General features: G+C 36.1%; 1 long non-coding RNA gene across 1 annotated transcript in view; it reads left to right on the forward strand.

Moving 5' to 3' along the window:
* The window catches only part of LOC131510202 (uncharacterized), a 144,891-nt gene that overhangs the window by 29,155 nt on the left and 93,599 nt on the right, over window positions 1-22,137 (forward strand). The window lies entirely within an intron of this gene.

The following is a 22,137-nucleotide window of genomic DNA, read 5'->3' on the forward strand; positions in this document are numbered from 1 at the left end:
TTTTAAAATTACTTTATGTAACTTCATGATACTTTATGAAACTTCTCTCTAACTCCATCAATCATAGATCTATTTTAGAGATGAGGAAACCCATGTTCAGAGAGGTTAAGGAACTTGCCCGTGGTTGTACAAACAGTAAGTGATGGAACAGGATTCAGACTTAATTTAGATTCTGTTTGAATCTGCTTGTCTTTGTAGGAAACTTAGCAAGGCTACTGGATCTTTTGGGACAGCCTATATATTTAGGTATCCCCTAATATAGAAGGATCCATGTTAGTTTTCATTGTAATTTAGGGCTAATAAAGGTTTGTGTCTTCCATAGAGTATGAAGCTTTTGGCAAATAATTAAAAGTATGTAACTTTTGCCCTTTTTGTTTTGGCTGCCCATAAGCTCATAATACTTTCAGTAATTTCCTTCTCTGTGGTACCTCATGTAATCATGCCCTCTGGTTTGTTCGTTTAATTACTGAGCTTTTCCTTTACTTTTAAGTTAACCTGTTATTTACAAATATCTTAAGTTCTAAATCACCACAGTCTTTTAAATATTCTGGATAGACAAAAACAAATGTAAGACATTTATTTATTATTGTGTAATCTGATTGTTTTGTTCTGTTCATTGATGTGTCCAAGTACCTAAAACATAGATAACACAGAGTAGATGCTGGTGAAGGAGTGGATTGAATTAATATATTTTCTCTTAGACATGTAGCAGATTCTAAGTAGAATTTAAATTTATTTACATTTATTGTATTTACTGACATGGTAGACTTTGCTGTCTTTACATCTTCTATTTGACATGTCTTTTCTGTTTTTCTCTCCGTTTTTGCTGTCTTTGGATCGACATGATGATTAATTTTGTCTCCTTCACTGGGCCAGAATGGTAATCAGAGACTTGGTCAAATATTCTTTCGTAAAAAATTCTGGGTGTGTTCATGGGGGTGTTTCTGGATGAGATTAATATTTGACTTGGTAGATGAGTAAAGAAGATTGCCCTTCCAGTATGGATGAGCCTCATCTAATCTGTTGAAGGTTTGTATAGAACTGAAACATTTAGCTTTTCTTGGGTTTCAAGCCAGCTGGCTTTCAGACAGGAACTATACTATTGGTTCACCTAGTTCTCAGGCCTTTGGGCTTGGATTGGAACTACACCATCAGCAGTCCTGGGCCTCCAGCTTGTTTACTGCAGCTCTCTTTATGAACCAATATGTATATATCCATCCTACCTATTGGTTTTAGTTCTGTTTCTCTGGATATCCCTGAAGAATACAATTGATAATTTAAAAATTTTCCATTTTCCATGTAATTTAGAAGTTATACACTCTGTTTCTGTTCATTTATTGGTTACTCTAGAATGAATAATAAACATAATTTTCATAGTCTAAAGTTAATCGGTACCTTTTACCTCCTTTTGGATAATACAAAAACTTTACAACACTTTAACCCCATTTATCCCCCCACCTGACACATTGTTTTTGTGCTTTGTATATTTTTTAACCCTTGAGACTTGTTACTATTTTTTATATGTTATATTTATGTACAAGTATTCACATATTTAGCACTTTATTTACTGTTAATTCTTCCATGTTAGATCTTCTATCTGGAATATGTTTCTGCTACTAGTAGTTTATTCTTGTGCATTTCTTCTAGAAAGTGTTGATGACAAACTCTGTTTTTATTGTTCTGACAAAGTCTTTTTATTTTATTCTTTAACCATATTTTGCTGGGTGTAAAATTCAGGATTAGCAGTAATTTTTGTCATCATATTTAAGATCTCATTCCACTGTTTTCTGGTTTTTGCTGTTGTTTTTGTGATGTCAATTATTGATCTGACCTTCACATATGTATATATGTATGTATATATGGATATATGTGTGTGTGTGTGTGTGTGTGTGTGTATAGCTTTGAAGATATATTTTGTATATTATAAATTCACCTATGTCAAGTATATAATTCAGTGATTTTTTAAAAATAAATTCAGCAATTTTGTGCAGCCATCATCGATTAGTTTTAGAACATTTCTGTCACCCTAATAAGAAACCTCATGTCCATTACCTGTTAATCCCCATTCCCTCTCCCTGACCCCAAACGACACTAATCTATTTTCTGTCTCTGTAGATTTGCTTTTTCTTGAAATTTTGTATAAATCAAGTCACACAATATGTGATCTCTTGTGTTGGCATTCTTTCACTTAGCATATTTTTGAGTTTCATGTGTGTTGAAGCATGTATTAGTGATTTGTTCTTTCTATTGATGAATAGTATTCCACTCTATAGATATACCACATTTTGTCTCTCTTTTCATCAGTTGATGGACATTTAAGTTTCTTTCAGATTTTGACTGTGAATATGAATAATGCTGCTAAAAGAATTCATGTGTAAATCTTTGTATATGTTTTCATTTCTTTTGGGTAAATACCTAAGAGTAGAATTACCCAGTCATTTGGCAAATTTCTTTCTTTCTTTCTTTTTTAAGTTTATTTATTTTTGAGAGAGAGAGACAGAGTGTGAGCAGGGGAGGGGCAGAGAGAGGGAGACACAGAATCTGAAGGCAGCTCCAGGCTCTGAGCTGTCGGCACAGAGCCTGACACGGGGTTCGAACTCTCGAACTGTAAGGTCATGACCTGAGCCAAAGTTGAATGCTTAACCAGCTGAGCCACACAGGCATCCCTTGGCAAATTTATTTCCAACTTTTTATATGAGACTGTCAAACTATTGCCTAAAGTGTTTGCATTCCCACCTGCAAAGTGTAAGGATTCTTGTTTCCCCACATTATCATCTATTATTTAAAGTAATCTCTACACCTAACATGGGGCTTGAACTCATGACCCCAAGATCAAGAGTCTCTACTGACTGAGCCCACCAGGTGCCCCTATTATCATCTATTAAAAAAAATATTATAACCATCCTAGTGGGTGTGAAATTGCTTCTTGTTGTAGTTTTAATTTGCATTTCCTACACTAATGGTATTGAATATCTTTTCATATGCTTATTATTCATTCATATATATTCTTTGGTGAAATGCTTTTTTTTTTGAAAAATTTACTCAGTTTTTAGATTGTTTTTTTTCTTATATACAAAGAATTCTTTGACTATTTTGAATTTTTTTTTAACGTTTTATTTATTTTTGAGACAGAGAGAGACAGAGCATGAACAGGGGAGGGGCAGAGAGAGAGGGAGACACAGAATCGGAAGCAGGCTCCAGGCTCTGAGCCATCAGCCCAGAGCCCGATATGGGGCTCGAACTCACGGACCGCGAGATGGTGACCTGAGCTGAAGTCGGACGCTTAACCGACTGAGCCACCCAGGCGCCCCTCTTTGACTATTTTGTATATAAGTCCCTTATAACATATAAATTTTGCAATATTTTCTCCCACTTTTGCTTGTCTTTTAATTTTCTTAATGGCGTCTTTTGAAGTACAAAAGACTTGAATTTTGGTGAGGTCTATTTTATCAAAAATCTTTTTGTTATATCTAAGAAATTTTTGCCTAGCCCAGGGTCTTAAAGATAATCACATGTGTTTTCTTTTAAAAATTTGTTTTAGCTCTAACAATCAAATTTCTGATTTATTTTCTGTTAATTTTTATATGAATATTCAGTTTTCCTAGCACCATTCATTAAAGAGGCTATCCTTTCCCTCTGTGACTTTCTTTTATACCTTTGTTGAAAGTCAGTTGACTATAAATACAAGTGTTTATTTCTGTACTCAGTTCTATTCTACTGATCTACATGTCTTTTTTTTTAAGTCTATTTATTTATTTTGAGAGAGAAAGTGTGTGTGTGTGTACGTGCACAAGTGTGGGAGGGGCAGAGAGAGAGGGAGAGAGAGAATCCCAAGCAGTCTCTACACTGTCAGTGCAGAGCCTGATTCAGGGCTTGATCTCATGACCATGAGATCATGACATGAGCTGAAATCAAGAGTTGGACGTTTAACGGACTGAACCACGCAGGTGCCTCTACATGTCTGTCCTTTGCCAGTACAACATCATGTTGATAACAATTGAAGTAGCTTTATATTAAGTTTTGAAATTGGGAAGTATAAGTTGTCCAGCTTTGCTTGTCTTTCTTTTTTTAAATTTAATTTAATTTTAGAGAGGGAGTGTGAGTAGGGGAGAGGGGCAGATGGAGAGGGAGAGAGAGAGAATCTCAAGCAGGCTCCCCACTCAGGGTGGAGCCCAACGTGGGGCTTGATCCCATGACCCTGGTATCACGACCTGAGCCAAAATCAAGAGTTGCATTCTCAACTAACCGAGCCACCCAGGTGCCCCAGCTTTGTTTTCCTTTGTCAGAATTGTTTTGGTATTCTGTATAAATTCTATGTAAATTTTGCAATTTTATGTAATTTGTAATTCTATATAAATCTTAGGATTATCTTTACCAATTTTTTACAGAAGGCTGCCAAAGTTCTGGTAGGAATTGTGTTGAATATATGAATCAACCTGGGGAGAATTGCCATTGTAACAATATTTAACTTTGTGCTTCATAAACCTGGCATCTGACCTTCTTTTGAAGGTAACCTTCCTTTTTTTTCTCCCACTGTGGTTGTTTTTAAGGTCCTGTTCTTTTCTTTTAGACTTAAATAGTTTTTTTGTGATGTCTTTAAGTGTGGATTTACTTTTATTTATATTGCCTGGGAACTTTTGGTTTCTTGATTATGTGGATTGGTGTCTTTGATCAGTTCTGGAAAATTTTTGATTTCTTCAAGTACTGTTTTCATAAATCTAAAATACCATCAATTGAAAGATGTACGATTTATTTATGCACCACTAAAAGAGACAAAAATGTTACTAATGCATTAATAGTATTATGTGATGCATGAATGGTCATACTGACCCTCGTTGCTTAGAAATTTGTCATTTTCCCAAAGGATTTGGCAAACATTTCTTCATTTGCATTACTTTACGCATGATCTTTTACCTATATCTCTGTAAGAAAGCATAGCACAATTTCATATTCTTGTATTTTTCTTTCTTAGGTCCTATAAGTAATTAGTTGCTGCTTTTTCAATATGTTCAGGTCAGTTCAGACTGCTATAACAAATCCCGTAAACTGGTTGGGTGACTTAAATGACAAACATTTATTCCTCACAGTTCTGAAGTCTGGGAAGTGCAAGATCAAGGTGCTGACAGATTCAGTGTCTGGTGAGGCTCTTGTTCCTGATTTGCAGATGGCTACCTACTTGCTGTATCCTCACATGGTGGGGAGAGAGATCATCTCTCTCATGTCTTGTAAGGGCACTAATCCCATTCATGAGTTTCACTCCCAAGACCTAATTACCTCCCAAAGGTACCTCTACCTCTAAATACCATTAAATTGGGATTAGGACTTAAACGCATGAATTTTGAGGGGACACAATTATTTAGCTCATAGTACAAGAATATAATGACTAATCATTTCAGTTATGAATATTTGTTTCACTAATGTCAGGCTTTGTGTTTGTGTATACACTTTAGCTTCTAAACAACTTTTCTGAAGTATATTGTATATCACAGTAACTTCTTTTTTTTTTTTTTTTAAATTTTTTTTTCAACGTTTTTTATTTATTTTTGGGACAGAGAGAGACAGAGCATGAACGGGGGAGGGGCAGAGAGAGAGGGAGACACAGAATCGGAAACAGGCTCCAGGCTCCGAGCCATCAGCCCAGAGCCTGACACGGGGCTCGAACTCACGGACCGCGAGATCGTGACCTGGCTGAAGTCGGACGCTTAACCGACTGCGCCACCCAGGCGCCCCTTTTTTTTTTTTTTTTTTTTTTTTTTAAATTTTTTTTTCAACGTTTTTTATTTATTTTTGGGACAGAGAGAGACAGAGCATGAACGGGGGAGGGGCATAGAGAGAGGGAGTCACAGTAACTTCTTAATGGCAGATCATAGTTTTGTTTGTTTTTGCTTTTTGGGTTTTTTTGGTGCCAAAACCAGGAAAAAGCATAGTTTAAAAAAATTTATTCTTATATAGTGTACAACATGATAATTTAATGTACCTATACATTGTGAAATGATTACCACAGTAAAGTTAATTAACATATCTATCACTCCACATAGTTACCTTTGTGTGTGTGTGTGTGTGTGTGTGTGTGTGTGTGTGGTTGAGAACACCTAAGGTCTACTCTCTTAACAAATCTCATGTATACAATGCAGTATAATTAACTATTATGCTGTATAATTAGATCTTCAGAATTTATAACCGAAAGTTCATACCCTATAATTAACATCTTCCCATTCCCGCCTGCCCCCCAACCCTGACAACCACTGTTCTCCTTTCTAGCCTCTGAGTTTGACTTTTTTAGATTCTGCATAAAAATGAGATCATATAGTATTTGTCTTTCTCTGCCTGACTTAATTCACTTAGCACAATGTCCTCCAAGTTTATCCACATTATTGCAAATGGCAGGGTTTCCTTCCTTTTTTTTCTTTTTTTAAATGTTTATGTACTCATTTTTGAGAGAGAGGGGGAGAGAACATGAACAGAAGAGGGGTAGAGAGAAAGGAGACAGAGAATCCCAAGCAGGTCCTGTGCTGTCGGCACAGAACCCCCCTCAGGGCTCTCGAACTCACGAACCGTGAGACTGTGAGCTGAAATCAAGAGTTGGATGCTCAACTGACTGAGCCACCCCAGTGCTCCTCCTTCCTTTTTTGTTGGCTAAATAATATTCCTTTTTAAAAATCCATGATGGACACTTAGGTTGTTGCCATATCTTAGCTATTGTGAATAATGCTGTAGTGAACATGGGGATGCAGATAGCTCTTTGAGATGATTTTATTTTCTTTGAATATGTACACAGATGTAGGATTGCTGGATCATAAGGTAGTTCTGTTTTCTTTCTTCCTTCCTCCCTTTCTTTCTATCTTTTCTTCCTTCCTTCCTTCCTTTTTTTTTTTTTTTTTGGATAAACTCTACCCCCAATATCTAGAGTCACATGCTTTACTGACTGAGCCAGCCAGACATCCCACAGTTTGTAGTTCCAATTTTGATTCTTGAGAAACCTCCATACTTTTTCCATACCTGTATCAATTTATATTTCAACGTATATTCCCTTTTCTCATCTTTTTGATAATAGCCATCCTAACAGGTATGAGATGATATCTCCTTATGGTTTTGATTTGCTTTTCCCAATTAGTGATGTTGAGTATTTTTATATAACTGTTGGCCATTTGTAAGTCTTCTTTGAAAAAATGTCTATTCAGATCCTTTACCCATTTTTAAACCAAGTTATTTGTTTTTATGCTGTTGAGTTGTATTATTTATATTTTCTGGGTGTTAATATTTTGTCAGAGAGGTGATTTGCAAATATTTAATTTATAAATACAGTCATTTTAATTTCTAGAAATTCCATTTGATTCTTTTCCTAATTTGCTTTTACACTTCTTGTAGTTTCTTACACCTGCAGATATTTTTAAGCATGCCACTCATTTTTTAATGTAGTAAATTGTCTCTGATAATTCTAATATTTAAAGTCTTTTAAAAAAAAATTTTTTTTTTAACGTTTATTTATTTTTGAGACTGAGAGAGACAGAGCATGAACGGGGGAGGGACAGAGAGAGAGGGAGACACAGAATCTGAAACAGGCTCCAGGCTCTGAGCAGTCAGCACAGAGCCCCACGCGGGGCTCGAACTCACATACTGCGAGATCGTGACCTGAGCCAAAGTCGGACGCTTAACCGACTGAGCCACCCAGGCGCCCCTGTAATATTTAAAGTCTTAATGGGTCTCTTGCAGTTGTTTTTTATTTGTGTAGGCTTTTGTCTTCTTGTGTTTTGTGTCCTTGTATTATCTTTCTCATTGCCCTTGAAATATTATTTGGAGAATCCTGGAGGCTTAGAATAAAGCTACTTTTCTATAGAGAGGATTTGCATTTACTTTTGCCAAAGAACCTAGGACCATTTTAACCAAAAATCACAGCTTGAGTTTTCCTATCATTTAAGGTAATGAGAACCTGGTGAGCAAATCCCCATAAAGGCTAACCTTTGGCCAAAGATTTTTAGTAATGGTAGGCTGGGAGTTTTATGGTTTCAGGCCTTACATTTAAGTCTTTAATCCATTTCATCTTCATTTTTGTTAGTGATGTAAGGTAGCAGTCTAGTTTCATTTTTTTTGCATGTGGCTATCTGGTTTTCCCGGCACTGTTTACTGAAGAGCCTATTCTTTCCTCTTTGTATATTCTTGGCTTCTTTGTTGCAGATTAATTGACCATATATACGTGTGGGTTTATTTCTGGGTTCTTATTCTGTTCTGTTCATCTATATGTCTGTTTTAATGCTTTTACCACACTGTTTTGGTTACCATAACTTTGTAATATAGTTTGGAATCAGGTTGCAAATGCCTGCAGCTTTGTTCTTTCTCAAGATTGCTTTAATTATTTGAGGTCTTTTGTAGTTTCATATAAATTCTAGCATTGTTCATTGATTGATTGATTGCCATTGGGATTCAAGGTCTTTCATGGTTTCATACAAATTTTAGGATTGTTTGTTGATTGATTGTTTACTGTTTGGATTTTGATAGGGGTTGCATTGAATCTGTAGATTGTTTTGGGATAATATGAACATTTTAACAGTATTAACTCTTCCAGGGCATGAGCTTGAATATCTTTCCATTTATTTGTGTCTTCTTTAATTTCTCTCATCTGTGTCTTAAAGTTTTCAGTGTATAGGTCTTTCACCTCCTTTGTTAAATTTATTTCTAGGTATTTTATTCTTTTTACTGTAATTTTAAAGTGATTGTTTTCTTAATTTCTTATTCTGATAGTTTGTTGTTAAGTGTATGCAACAGATTTTTGTATGTTGATTTTGACCCTGTAACTTTACTGAACTTGCTGATTAGTTCTAACAGATTTTGGCGGAGTACTTAGGGTTTTCATATAAAATCATGTTGTCTATGAATAGGGAAAGTTTTACTTCTTCCCTTTCAATTTGGATGCTTTTTATTTGTTGTTCTTGCCTTATTACTGTGGCTAGGGTTGCAAATACTATCTTGAATAAAAGTGGGGAGAGTGTATATCCTTCTCTTGTTCTTGATCTTGAAGGAAAAGTTTATGATGTGTGCTTTAAGTATATGGCCTATATTATGTTGAGGTACATTTACTCTATACTCACTTTTTTTTAAAGTTTATTTAAGTTTTTTTTAAGTTATTTTTTTTTAAGTTATTTTGAGAGAGTGTGCATGCAAGTAGGGGAGGAGCAGAGAGAGAGGAAGAGAGAAAATCTTAAGCAGGCTACATGCTGTCAGTGCAGAGCCCAGCATGGGGCTTGATCCCAGGAACCACGAGATCATGACCTCAGCTGAAATCAAGAGTTGAATGCTCAAAAGACTGAGCCACCCAGATGCCCCTCTATACTCACTTTGTTGAGAGTTTTTTAAAATCATAAATGGGTGTTAACTTTTATCAAATGTTTTTCTGCATCTGTTGAGATGATAGGGTGATTTTCATCCTTTAATTTGTTAATGTGTATCATGCTGATTTATTTGCAGATGTTGAACTATCTTTGCATCCTTGGAGTAAATCCCACTTGATCACAATGTTTTATTCTTTTGATGTGTTTTTGAATTTGGTTTGTTAATATTTCATTGCATCTGTGTCCATCAGAGATATTAACCTACAGTTTTTTTGTGGTGGTTTTGTTATCAGAGTATTGCTGGCTTTGTGAAATGAGTTTGGAAATGTTCTCTCGTCTTTAATTCTTTGGAAGAGTTTGAAAAGTCTAGGTATTAAATATTCTTTAAATGTTTCCTAGAATTCAGTGGTGAAGCTGCCTGGTTCTGGACTTTTGTTTGTTAGGAAGCTTTGATTATTGATTCAATCTCATTTGTAGTGATTGGTCTGTTCACATTTTCTGATTATAAATCATTCAATCTTGAAAGATTGTGTTTTTAGAAATATATATATTCTCAGTTGTCCAGTTTGTTGGCATATAACCATTCATAGTAGTCTCTTATGATCTTTTGTATTTCTGTGATATCATTGTAACTTCTCTTTCATTTATGATTTTGAGTCCTCTTTTTTTTTTTTTTTTCTGGCTTAGTCTCCTAAAGGTGAGTCATTTTGTTTGTCATTTCAAAGAAACATCTTTTAATTTCACTGATCTTTTCTATTGTCTTTTTGGTTTCTATTTCATTTATTTCATCTCTGATGCTTGTTATTTCCTTTCTTCTAACTTTGGTCTTCATTTCTTCTTTTTTTAGTTTCTTTAGGTAAAAGATTGTTTATTTGAGATTTTTCTTGTTTCTTGAGGTAGGTTTGTATTGCTATGAACTTCCCTCTTAGAACTGCTTTTGCTGCTTTTCAAAGATTTTTGTTGACTTGTATTGGCTTTTTTATTTGTCTCAAGGTATTTAAAAAAATGTTTTTAATGTTTATTTATTTTGAGAGAGTGACAGAGTATGAGCAGGGGAGGGGCAGAGAAAGAGGGAGACACAGAATTCGAAGCAGGCTCCAGGCTCTGAGCTGTCAGTATAGAACGCAATGCGGGTCTTAAACTCAGGAGCCATGAGATCATGACCTGAGCCAAAGTCAGACGGTCAACTGACTGAGCCACCCAGGCGCCCCTGAAAGAATAAAATCTTGAAACTTATGACAACATGGATGGAGCCAGATGTTATTATAATAAGTCAGATGCTTAACTGTCTGAGCCACCCAGGTGCCTCTGTCTCAAGGTATTTTTAAATCCCCTCTTTGATTTCTTTGTTGACCCATGGGTTGTTTAATAGCATGTGGTTTACTGTTCATGTGTTTTTGTTTTTTCCAGTTTTCTTCTTGTAATTAGTTTCTAGTTTCATACTATTTTGTTCAGAGGAGATGCATATTATGATTTCAGTCTTCTTAAATGTATAGAGTCTTATTTTTTGGCCTAGCATATGATCTATCCTACAGAATAATTTATGTGCACTTGAAGAGAATGTGTATTCTGTTTTTCGGTGGAATATTCTCTATATATTAAGTCCATTTGGTCTAATGTGTTGTTTCCTTATTAATTTTCTCTCTGGATGAACAATCAATTGTTGTAAGTGGAGTATTAAAGTCCCCTACAACCATTGTATTGCTGTCGATATGTCCCTTTAGGTCTGTTCACTTTTGCTTCATATATTTAGGTGCTCTTATTTTAGGTGCATCGGTATTTACAAATGTTATATCCTCTTGTTGGATTGACCCTTTTGTCATTGTGTAATATGTTCTTTTTCTTTTTTTTATAGTCTTTGTTTTAAAGTCTATTTTGTCTGATATAGCTACTCCAGCTTGTTTTTTTCATTTCTGTTTGTTTGGAACTTCTTTTTCCATCCTTCACTTTCAGTCTGTGTGTGCCCTTACATTTGTAGGCAGCGTATAGATTGGTCTTGTTTTTTAATCCAGTCTGCCACTCTGTGTCTTTTGATTTAAGAATTTAGTCCATTTATATTTAAAATAATTATTTATAGGTATGTGTTTACTGCCATTTCATTAATTATTTTTTGGTTGTTTTTAGTTCCTTTATATTCCTTTCTTATTCTCTGGCTGTCTTAGCTTGTGGTTTGATGACTTTCTTTAGTGTTTTGCTTAGACTCCTTTCTTATCATCTTTTGTGTATATATGATAGGTTTTGAGTTTTGGTTATCATGAGGCTCACATGTAACAGCCTATATATTTATATAAATCCATTTTAAACTTATAGCAGCTTCAGTTTAAATGCATTTTAAAGTCTGCATTTACCTCCTCCCACATTTTATGCTTTTGATGTCACATTTTACATCTTTTTGTTTTGTATATCCCTTAACTGATAATTGTAGTCACACTTATTTTTACTACTTTTGTCTTTTAACCTTCATACTAGCTTTATCAGTGATTAATCTACTACCTTTATTATATATTTATACTAGTGAGGTTTATACTTTCATCTTCTTAATACTAGTTCCCTTTCTTTCCAGCTTTAAGAAGGATTTCTTGTAAGATTGGTTTAGTTGTGATAAACAATTTTTAGCTTTTTTTTTTTGTCTGGAATACTCATCTCTTTTTGTATTCTGAATGAAAACCTTGCTGGTTAAAGTATTCTTGGTTGCATTTTTTTTCCTTTTAGCACTTTGAATACATCATGCCATTCCTTTCTGGCCTTCATAGTTTCTCTTGATATGCCCCGATTCGAGAGACCCCCCGAAAACAAACCACCAGAGTCCAGAGCCAAAGCCAAGTGGCAAGGGTCGTTTATTGCGTTCGAACCCGGTCCTCCACGCACTCGTTGCCGGTGACGCAAGAGGCCCTGAGCAAGGATCTTACAGCTTCTTTTATAGACAGGCACAAACAAGTTAGGGATTTTTTTGAGGTTACAGAGTTGTTATAGGTTGACATTTAAATTTGAACGCTCAGCAGAACTTGATTGGTTCCCGCCTTTATTTCAAACCATTCAGCAGAACTTGATTGGTTCCCGCCTTTATTTCAAACCATTCAGCAGAACTTGATTGGTTCCCACCTTTATGTCAGACTACCACCGGGCGCGCCCTGACTGGTTTCCGGATGACGGGGGAGGGGAAAGATCTTTTCTTTGCAGTTGTGAGTACACCTGGTAATTTTTCTCTTAGCCTCTCACTCTCAATAATTTGCTGATAGTCTTATGAGGATTTCCTTATATGTGACAAGTTGTTTTCTCATGCTGCTTTCAAGATTCTCTCTTTCTCTTTAATTGTTGACAATTTAATTATGATATATCTTGGTGTGGATTTTTTTGGGTTCCTCTCATTTGGAACTTTCTGGGCTCCCTAGATCTCAATATTGGTTTCTTTTTCAGGTTAGGGAAATTTTCAGCCATTATTTCCTTAAATAAGTTTTCTGCCCTTGTCTCTCTCTCCCCTCCTGGGACTCCTGTAATGTGAATGTTGTTTCTTGTGATGTTTTCCTATTGGTCTCTTAAAGTACATTCACTTTTTAAAATTCTTTTTTCTTTCTGTTGCTTTATGTGGGTGAGTTCCACTGCCTTGTCTATGAGCTCAGTGTTCATTTCTTCTGCTCTGATTTAGTCGGCTATTGAACCTTCTAGTGTATTCTTCAGTTCAGTTGTTATATTCTTCGTCTCTATGACTTCTTTTTGGTATTTTCATATATTTTGTATTGAAGTTCTGTGTTCATTCATTCTTCTCCCCAGTTAGTTGAGCATCTTTGTGACTATTACTTTGAATTCTTTATCAGGTATATTACTTATTTATCTCTGTTTCATTGAGGTTTCTTTCTTTTCTGTTTCTTTTTTTTAATGAGGTTTTTATCTTGGTCTTTCATTTGGTAGATATTCCTTTGTTTCCTCTGGGAAATACTCTGGTTTTGTTTCTGTGTATTATGCAGAATAGTACTTCTCTCAGTCTGGAAGGTAAACCTGGTTGTCTTTCAAACCTTTGTGATTGTCTAAGCAGCCTGATTTATACTTGATAGGTCAAGGTGTGCCAAGACCTGTCAATGTTCCAAAGGGAGAGATCTCAGTCAGCACCTATTTTCCGGCTGATTGAAAACGAGACCCTCAGGCAGCAGCTTTTAAGCATTCAGATATATACAGCCTTGTGGAACTTAAACCTTGCTGGCTTCCAGATAAGGTGATCTGGAGGTGACCCCTGGGTGACAGGTGGAAATAGCAGGGCTTCAGTTGAATATGTAAGTCCTTTTTGGGAGGTTACTGCAGAACTATATTGAGGCTGAGGGAGAGTATGAAGATGGCATTCCCCTGCATACATTGATTGCCTAAGTGGTTCTGTAGCCTCTGAGTATGTGGCAAACCTGAAATCGGCCCCTCAGGCTGAAGCTCCAGGGAAAGTAAATAGGTCTTTGCACAGGAGGACTGGGGTGTGTTTCATTTTGTGTCTGTGCAGTACCCTTGGGGTGGCAGCCTGCCAAGAACTGTCTCTGATTCTTTCAGTCCCATGGAGCCTAGAAATGTAACCCACCCCCTTTCCCCGCAGAAGCCAGATCCCCCACCAGAGCCAGGTGATCACAGAGTGTCTCCTGTGTGTACTGCTTATGCCTGCTGGCTTTAGTGAGGCATCAGGAGAATGCAGGGCCAGCATGCACCCGCTGGCTTTTGCAGAGCAGCAAGAAAGCACTGGGCTGGGATTTGCTCCCTGGCATTAGCAAGTTAGAAGAACACAAAAATGGTGACTTGTAGCACCTTTGTCCCTGGAGATAGTCTCAGCAGGCATCTGCCCCTCTGGCAGCACTTTAAGATTAGCAAATGAATCTCCTTTACATAGAATCTAGACACTTTTCAAACTGCTGCTTTTGTACTGGTCTCTACAGGGAGTAAGTCTGTCCATAAGCCCTTTTATTTTATTTTATTTTATATTTATTTATTTATTTATTTATTTATTTATTTATTTATTTATTTATTTTTTAACGTTTATTTATTTTTGAGACAGAGAGAGCATGAACAGGGGAGGGGCAGAGAGAGAGGGAGACACAGAATCTGAAACAGGCTCCAGGCTCTGAGCTGTCAGCACAGAGCCCGACGTGGGGCTTGAACTCACGGAGCGTGAGATCATGACCTGAGCCGAAGTCGGATGCTTAACCAACCGAGCCACCCAGGCGCCCCTCCATAAGCCCTTTTAGAGCAGAATCTCAGTTCCCTACAGCTCTTTGGGTCTCCTAGATGTGAACCCTATTGGTTTTCAAAGCCACACATTTTGGGGGTTTGTCTCTTTTTTGTAGGTCTCAAGGATTGGGGTGCCTTACATGAAGAATGATGAACCCCTTACTTCTCGGGGAGAAGCTTGGGATTTTTGAGATCTGACCCAATTGTGGGCTACCAACTTGGTGGTGGGGTTTTTGGTGAGACTCTTTCTACCTTTCTTAACCATCTCGATGTGGCCCTTTTACCATTTGTTGTGAAGGAGCTGTACAGCTACTTTTTGGATCTTTTTCAGAGGGAATTGTTCCAAATGTATCTGTAAATTTGGTCTGTGGAGGAGGTGAGTTCAGGATCTTCTGTGCTGCCATCTTGGATTGCCTCTGGAGATAATTAATTTAATCAAGTAATTTCTTCAGGCAAATGCTTAATATAAGGCAAAGCCTGACTAAGACAGACTGGTTTTGAAAACACATAAATAACTAAAAGATTGTGTGATTTTCGTTGTGTGCTTACAAATTTTGCAGTGTAATAGTTGAGAATAGCTTGTAATATTCCAGTTAAAAATTTCTGCTTTTTCTCTTTTCCATGTAGGCCTCATTTATACTACTTCTAGTTTATGTATGATTGCTTTCACATTTTGTATGTTAATACTTGGAAGTATACAACATGAAAGTGAACTGAATAATTAATGATTGCTACACAGTCCAGCCCTGATTTCAGCTGGTCACAATGTTGCAGTTTGGCTTAATTATAAGAGGAGTCTGAGGCCTAGCGTTTCTGTGACAACTCAAGGTCAGTTGACCTGGATATGTCCTGCCAAACTGTTCCTGTGGAATAAATAGGCTGTGTTTGTAAACAGGATGGCTAAGCATTCTCTCACAAGATTTTAAGTTCACAAAGTATGAGGCAACTAGGTAGAAGGTCAAATGTGAAAGGTAATAAGCCATTTTGGACCTATTCTTTTCGGAAACCTTTGGCTGCCTTAGACTGAGGTCTTGGATATAGTTCACACAAGGCCTTTTGCCAAAAGACTACTGAGAGTTGGCTCAGGCAGGATTCTATTACAAAATCCTCTTCTCTTTTTCTCACTCTTCTGTGTGTGTCCTGCTGTCTGAAGTTTATGAAAATGCAAGGAATTTTATAGAAGCTAAGTATATAAATGAGACAACCAAATAAATTCATATTTTATATAAAATAAATTTAGAATTTTCTTTTTAGGGACAGAGGTCCACACATTGAATGTGTTATGACAAATACTTGCAAAATTAATTACAAATTATATTTTAGAAAAAGAGTTAAGTTTATCAAACTAACAAAGAAGATTGAAAATACTTGCAGAAAACTTTGGGGCTATTATAGCCTTTTTAAAAAGATACTATATATCTGTTTCACCTAAGCCACCAGAGGCAGTCTTTAAATACTAGTGAGATATTTTAATTAATGAGATCTTTTTCCGTTATATGTTGTACCGTTGAGTGTTAAGATTTGCTCTGTATTATGAAGAAAAAAGATATAATTAGTTGTCCTCAAAATTTTTTTTGTCTTGATTTAGGTTTATTACTGTTTTTATTCTTCCTCAGAGGAGGAATGCATTCCAGGAATACAAAAACCAAAGTGAATGTTACATTTACTTTCTCTGGCAATAAAGCTTGGCTTCAAGAGCCTTCTTCAATTTTTTTGGCTATCATACTTGTCTTCATTACTAGTTTGTTTTCTCATACTTATACACTACTTCAGGATTACAAGTTCTGACTTGGTCAGTTCTAGTATATTTTCATTTTTGGGTCTGTTGATAAAGTTAATGAAGATGTAGTCAGTGGATATTCTTTTTTAAAATTTAATTTATTTATTTTAAGTAATTTCTACACCCAGCATGGGGCTTGAACTCATGACCTGGAGATCGAGAGTAGCATGCTCTTCCGCCTGAGCCATCCAGGCACCCTGGCACTGGATATTCTTAATGTATAAAAAAAAGTGGGGCAAGGGACAATGAAAAGACGGCAAAACAATGATCTCAAACACAAAGTATAAGCCACAGACCATTTTAACTGTCAATAAACATGTGCAATAGTAGCAGTTACAAAGAAATCACCCCAATAAATGGAAATACAAAACATTTTATTAGGAAATTTAGAGTAACTCCTAGTGGAAACCAAAGCATGCAGTTTGGATCATAAACAGTGATACCCTGGCTTTCATTATCTTGTACTAATGAGGATAGGCATGGGAAGGATGGGACTTTCCACTGTGTTTCATAAAGTCTGATTTCTTTTCTCCTTGTAGAAAAATAGAACAAAACCATTTATCTTTTAAACAATTTTCTGAGAATATCATAATTCACAGGTGGACTTGTCTTTATCTACTTTCTCCAGAAAGCTCTAAAAAAAATTCTGTGAAGTTTGGAATGCATTTGCCATTATTTTATTTTCCTTAAATTTCTTGGTTTTAGGAACACTGCTGAAAAATAAAGTATTATATGTGTTGATAAATAGATTTCTCCTCTCTGTTCTTTTTTATTAAACAGAAGGGCAAGTTCATCTTCCTTTATTTTAATGTCTTTCAATCAGACTGTATTGGACAAATTTGAAAATGGCAACTTTTAAAAGAATGTATTTAAAACTTTGGGCAGATTTTTACTTCTTTTTCCCATAAAAAGTTTTCAAAGAAAACTTGAAAAATGTTTACTTCTTTTAAAAAAAAAATTAAACTTAAGAAAAGTAACCCTGGACAAGTCACTGAGCCTTTTTGAATCTTTTTTTTTAATAAATAAAATGAAGGCTAGAAAATCTTTAAGGTTTCCCCCAGTTCCAAACTAAAGTTGCAACAGACCAGTACTGTTTTTAGGACTCGAGAACTCTGACTTTCTGATGAGGCCAGCAAGTAGGACCTTACAGGACCTAAAGGAGAGGAGTCAGCTGATCCCTGGTAGAACCAGAGATTGATATTCCTGGTATAACATCTCTACTAAGAGCCGGGTATGAAAGGACCATTTAAATTTCTCCAAATCAGGCAGGTCCTCTGATCTGAATTAAAAGTATAGATATTAGGGGTGCCAGGGTGGCTTAGTCGGTTAAGCATCTGAATCTTGGTCTTGGCTCAGGTCATGATCTCATGGTCTGTGGGATTGAGCCCCACGTTGGGCTCTGTGCTGGCAGTGTGCAGCCTGCTTGGGATTCTTTCTCCCTCTCTCTCTGCCCCTTCCCTGCTCAAGCTCTCTCTTTCTCTCAAAATAAATAAATATTTTAAAAAGTTTAGACATTACTTCATTTTCATACCTTGGCTCTTATGAATACTGTTGCAAAGAACATGGGAGTGTAGATATCTCTTCAAAATCCTGTTTTCATTTCCTGTGGATGTATACCCAGAAGTGTGATTGCTAGATCATATGGTAGTTCTATTTTTAATTTTTTGAGGAACCTCCATACTGTTCTTCATAGTGGCTGTACCAATTTACATTCCCACCAACAGTGCACAGGGGTTTCCTTTATTCCACATCCTTGCCAATGCTTGTTATCTCTTTTCTTTTTGATGACAGCCTCTCTAACAGGTGTGAAGTGATATCCCATTGTGGTTTTGATTTCTATTTTCCTGATGACTAGAGATGTTGAATACCTTTCAGGTACCTGCTGGACATTTGTCTGTCTCTGGAAAAATGCCTGTTCAGTTCTCTGCCATTTTTTTTTTCTTCCAAGATTTTATTTAAATTCAAGTTAGTTAACATATAGTTTGTATCCATTAGTAGAATTTAGTGATATAACACCCAGTGCTAATCCCAACACATGCCCTCCTTAATGCCCATCACCCATTTATCCCATAACCTCACCCATCTTCCCTCCAGCAACCCTCAGTTTATGAGACAGAAACAATCTTTTTTTATTTACTTAAAAAATTTTTTTTTTATGTTTATTTATTTCTGAGACAGAAAGAGACAGAGCATGAGTGGGGAGGGGCAGAGAGAGAGGGAGACGCAGAATCAGAAGCACGCTCCAGGCTCTGAGATGTCAGCACAGAGCCCAATGAGGGGCTTGAATTCACAAGCTGTGAGATCATGACCTGAGCCGAAGACACTCAACCGACTGAGACACCCAGGCTGAGATAGAGACAATCTTAAGCAGACTCATGGTCAGCACAAGTCCGACAAGGAACTCAATCTCACAACCATGAGACCAAGACCTGAGTCGAAATCAAGAGTTGGATGCTTAGGTGACCTAGCCATCTGGGAGTTCCATTCTTTCTCAAGATTGTTATGGCTATTCAGGGTCTTTTGTGATTCTATACAAATTTTAGGATTCTTCATTGTATCTATGAAAGATGACCTTGGGATTTTGAAAGTGATTGCATTGAATCTGTAGATTGCTTTCAGTAATATGGATATTTTAACAATAGTAATTCTTCTAATCCATGAACACAGAATATCTTTCCATTTATTTGTGTTTTCTTCACTTTCTTTCATTAGTGTCTTAGAATTTACAGAGTATAATTCTTTCATCTCCTTGGTTAAATTTATTCCTAGGTATTTTATTCTTTTTGATGTAGTTGTAAAGGTGGCTGTTTTCTTAATTTATCTTTCTAATATAAAAAGTTAGTTTATAGAAACTCAACTGAGTTTTGTATATCGATTTTGTGTCCTATGACTTTATGAAATTTGTTGATTAATTCTAACAGGTTTTTGGTGGAGTCTTGAGGGCTTTCGACATGTAATATCATGTCATCTGCAAATAGAAACAGTTTTACTTCTTCCTTCCCAATATGAATGCCTTTCCCCACTCCCTTGATCTTGCCTAATTGCTCTGGCTAGGACTTCCAGTACAATGTGAATAAAAGTGGTATAGTAGGCATCCTTATCTTTTTCCTGATCTTAGAGGAAAAGCTTCTTGTTTTTCACCATTGAATATAGTGTTATCTGTGGCTTGTCATATATGGCTTTTGTTGTGTTGAGGTATGTACCCTCTATATGTAGTTTATGAAAATTTTTATCATGAATGGATGTTGAATTTTACGGATGCTTTTTTGCATATATTGAGATGATCATATGATTTTTATTCTTCATTTTGCCAATGTGTATCACATTGATTGCTTTACACGTGTTGAATCATCCTTGCATCCCTGGAATAAATCACAGTTGATCATGGTATCTGATACTTTTAGTGTACTGTTAAATTTAATTTACTGCTATTTGGGGTGCTTGGGTGGCTCAGTCACTTGAGCATCTGACTCTTAATTTTGGCTTGCATTGTGGTATTGAGACTCATGTTGGACTCCGTGCTGAGTGTTGAGTGTGGAGCCTGCTTAAGATTCTCTTCCTCTTCCTCTGCTCCTCTCCCCTGTCATGCTCTGTCTCTTTCTAAAATAAAAAATCAAAATTAAAAAAAATCGATTTACTAGCATTTTGTTGAGGATTTTTGCATGTGTATTCATCAAAGATGGTGGCTGTAATTTTATTTGCTTGTAACTTTTTTTCTTATAATGTCTTTGTATAGGTTTTCTTATCAGGGCAATAATGACCTTATAAAATAAGTTTGGAAACGTTCTCTCTTCTAGTTTTTGGAAGTTTTTGACTAGAACTGTATTAATTCCTGTTTGAATTTTTTTAAAAATAGAATTCACCAGTGATGGTGTCTGGTTCTGGACTTTTATTTGTTATTGTTTTTGATTACTGAATCATTCTCCTAACTAGTAATCGGTCTGTTCAGATTTTCTGTTCCTTTGAGATTCATTCTTGGTCAGCTGCATGTTTTTAGGAGTTTATTCATTTCTTCTAGGTTTTCCAGTTTGTTGGCATATAATTATTTATAGTAGTCTTATATGATCTTTTGTATTTGTGTGGTATGAGTTATAATGTCTCTTCTTTCATTCCAATTTTATTTGTTTGAGCTCTCACTCTTTTTTCTAGGTAAATCTTGCTAACAGTTTATTTTGTACATCTTTTCAAGAAATTAGCTCTTGGTTTCACTGATCTTTTCTCTTTTAGTCTCTATTTCATTTAGTTCTTCTCTGCTTTTTGTTGTTTCCTTCCTTCTACTAACTTTGGACTTAGTTTTTTGTTCTTTTTCTAATTTCTTGAGGTGTAAAGTTAGTTTGTGTATTTGGTCTGCTTGATGGTGTCAAGTCCCTTAAGCTATCTTAATCTTTTTCATTCTTTTTTCCTTGTGTTCCTCTTTTTTTCTTTGGATGAATTTGAGTGCCCCATCTTTGAGTTCATGGATTCTTTTTTTTTTTTTTTTTTAACGTTTATTTATTTATCTTGAGAGGAGAGTGAGAGAGCGAGCTAGCTCGCACACGTCTGTGGGGGAGGGGGAGAGAAAGAGAGAGAAAGAGAAGCCCAAGCAGGCTTTGCACTCAGCACAGAGCCCCACGTGGGGCCCAGTCTCAGAGTCAGATTATGACCTGAGCTGAGATCAAGAGTAGGGTGCTTAACTGACTGAGCCACCCAGGTGCCCCTTGAGTTGATGGATTCTTTCTTCCACTTCATCTAGTTTGATGTTGACCCCAGTATTGAATTTTCAGTTTAGTTATTGTATTTTTCAGCTTTGTGATAATGTGTTTAATACTTTTTATATTTTTCTTTTTGCTAAAATTCCCATTTTGTTCATGCATCGTTCCCAGGACCTTGGTGAAGATCTTTATGACTATTATTTTCAAATCTTTCTTGGATAGCTCACTTATCTCTGTTATGGGAAACCTTTTTGGGGGAGTTTTATCTTATTCCTTTGTTTGGAACATATTCCTTTTTCTTCAGTTTCCTTGACTTTCTGTATTGGTTTGCAAGATTTAATAAAACAACCTTCTCCTAGTCTTGACAGAGTGGTCTTGTGTAGGAAATGAACCTTACCATTCATCCTGGCCCAAACTTATGATTGTCAAATCTTTATGGTTGTTCATTTCACCTTATTCTTTATTGTTCAAAATAGTTGAGAGTGTGCCAAGACCTGTTCCCATGTGGGTATTTTCTTATTTGCTAAATGTGTACCTGTCACTCAGCTAGTTTTTGGATTTCGTATGGAGTGAATTGCCTTGTATATAGTTGTACGTTAGCTGAGTCCTAGGAGTTGATGAGTCCATGATCCTCCTATCTTGCCCTCTTGGACCAGAAGCAAATTTCAGTACAGAATTTAAAGTAAAGACATCATCTACATGATACACACTGGTATTCCAGCTTGCTTTTAGCTCTATCTTGGTCATTTCTTCTATAGCCCAGCTTTTTGTGTGTGTATGTGTGTGTTACAAAGAATATTCCATTTTATTTTATTAATTTTATTAATTTTATTTTTGTTAAATTTACATCCAAGTTAGTTAGCATATAGTGCAACAATGATTTCAGGAGTAGATTCCTTAATGCCCCTTATCCATTTAGCCCATCCCCCCCTCCCCAAACCCTTCCAGTAACCCTCTGTTTGTTCTCCATATTTAAAAGTCTCTGTTTTGTTCCCCTCCCTGTTTTTATATTATTTTTGCTTCCCTTCCCTTATGTTCATTTGTTCTGTGTCTTAAAATCCTCATATGAGTGAAGTTATATGATATTTGTCTTTCTTTGACTGATTTCCCCTAGCATAATACACTTTAGGTCCATCCACAT

This window comes from Neofelis nebulosa, chromosome 1 (assembly GCF_028018385.1).
Source record: "Neofelis nebulosa isolate mNeoNeb1 chromosome 1, mNeoNeb1.pri, whole genome shotgun sequence".
In the NCBI taxonomy this organism is placed as follows: Eukaryota; Metazoa; Chordata; class Mammalia; order Carnivora; family Felidae; genus Neofelis; species Neofelis nebulosa.